The sequence below is a fragment of the Citrus sinensis genome, chromosome 1 (genome assembly GCF_022201045.2).
Source record: "Citrus sinensis cultivar Valencia sweet orange chromosome 1, DVS_A1.0, whole genome shotgun sequence".
In the NCBI taxonomy this organism is placed as follows: Eukaryota; Viridiplantae; Streptophyta; class Magnoliopsida; order Sapindales; family Rutaceae; genus Citrus; species Citrus sinensis.
Window position 1 is genome coordinate 13494363 of NC_068556.1, and position 1806 is coordinate 13496168.

The 1806-nt window shown below is 33.3% G+C and overlaps 1 non-coding gene across 1 annotated transcript; it reads left to right on the forward strand.

Annotated features, from left to right (window-relative positions):
• The first annotated feature begins 277 nt into the window (after window positions 1-277).
• On the forward strand, window positions 278-381 carry LOC127903834 (small nucleolar RNA R71). The gene has a single exon (XR_008056711.1). It is a non-coding gene; the product is annotated as a small nucleolar RNA R71 (small nucleolar RNA).
• The last annotated feature ends 1425 nt before the right edge of the window (window positions 382-1806 follow it).

Below are 1806 nucleotides of genomic sequence, written 5' to 3' on the forward strand. Positions count from 1 at the left end.
CGATGCTATTTGTCGAGCAAGACTTTCAACCATCTCCTTGACTTATTTGATTCCTGAAGTTGACTCTCCAATGTGAACCTCATTCACTCCTTTAATTCTTCTAGTATTCCTGAGTGATCGACTCCGTTGTTGGGAATTATCCACTTGTCGTTGGAAGAATTCTCAAATTTCTGATGCACTTTTTGACATTAGCTCTCCTCCACTTGTTGCCATTAGCCATTCTTGCACATTTGGTAGTAATCCCTCCAAAAAGTATTAGCATTGGTGCCATTTCTCGTACCCATGATGTGGACACTTCAAGAGTAGCCCATTGAATCGCTCCCATGTTTCGAAAAATTGCTCGTCTTCTCTCTGTGTAAACTCTGAAATTTCCCTGCGAATAGCATTGGTTTTATGCATTGGGAAATATTTATTCAAAAATTTAGTTACGATTTGTTCCCATGATGCAATGCTATTAGTAGGCAATGTATTAAGCCATGAACGAGCTCTATCCTTTAAAGAAAATGGGAAAAGTCTAAGTTTTACATCATCGTCTGAAAAATTCTCATATTTAAATGTTTGACAAATAGCATGAAAATCATTCAGATGATTATATGAGTCCTCATTTTCTAAGCCATAGAATGTGGGGAGACAATTTAGCACACTAGGTTTTAGTTCAAAGCTCCTAGCAGCTACAATTGGGTATCTTATACATGATGTGCTCAAATTAGCTAAATTACTAAAATAGTCCTTAAATGGCCTCTCCTGTGGTGCTTGTAAATCCATTCAAAATTTATTTTTAACGTGCTTGTGTGTGCGAAGTGTTTTTTCTAGTTCAAGGTCTATAGGTTCAAGATTAGGTAATAATGACCTACGACCATGCATGCAAAATAAATAAAATAAAAACAAAGATGGGAACAAAACAAATAAAAATAAAGAAGAGAGAGAAATTACGATACTAACCTTATTGTGCTATTACAACCTTACTATAAAAACACACTAAAAAATACGTGAAAATAAATTAACTAAAAATAAATTAATAAAATAAACAAAAAAAATTTACAAAGAAAATAAATTGAAAATTAAATTACAGAATTTTAAAGAAGAGAAAAAGAAAAGAAATACTAACCTTTAAATGTAGATTCACCTCTTTTTTTCTTTTTTTTAAAAAAAAGACAAGAAAACAATTAAATGGAATTATTCACAAAAATTAATTCTATGAATTAAAATTACTTACCTCCCCGGCAACGGCGCCAAAAACTTATTGTGCAAATTTTATTGAACTCGCAAGTGCACGAATCTATTGTAATATAGATCAATGGTGACGAGTGTCGATCCCACGAGAAGGTGGATTTTAATTGTGTGTAGAATTAATTTTGTAAATAGGTGATTGGATTTATGGTGGAAATGATTTGGAATATGCTAAAACTTAAATTAAAATGGCGAGAATAAATTCTAAAATTGGAATTGAAATGACGAGAATAAATTGAAGAGAATTCTATTGAAATGAAGCACTTGGGTATCCGGATCCGTATCAACATGCATCATGGGCTAAATAATCCTTATTAATGCCAATTAAATCATGAGGGGGGAATCCGCACCTCATGAACCACGTTCTAATCAATATGGTGCTAATGGCTTATCGTGCCAAATAATAATAACCTTGTACTAGGGGGCCGGTGAAACCAAGGCGGTACTAAACAAGATTAGTATTATTTGTTGACGAGAAGTCAAAACATCCACAAAAATTAGAAGGGAAGAGAAAGTAAATTTACCAAATAAAGCCCATGACACATGTTGAGACTTCACCTTTAACCCAAGCTTGAA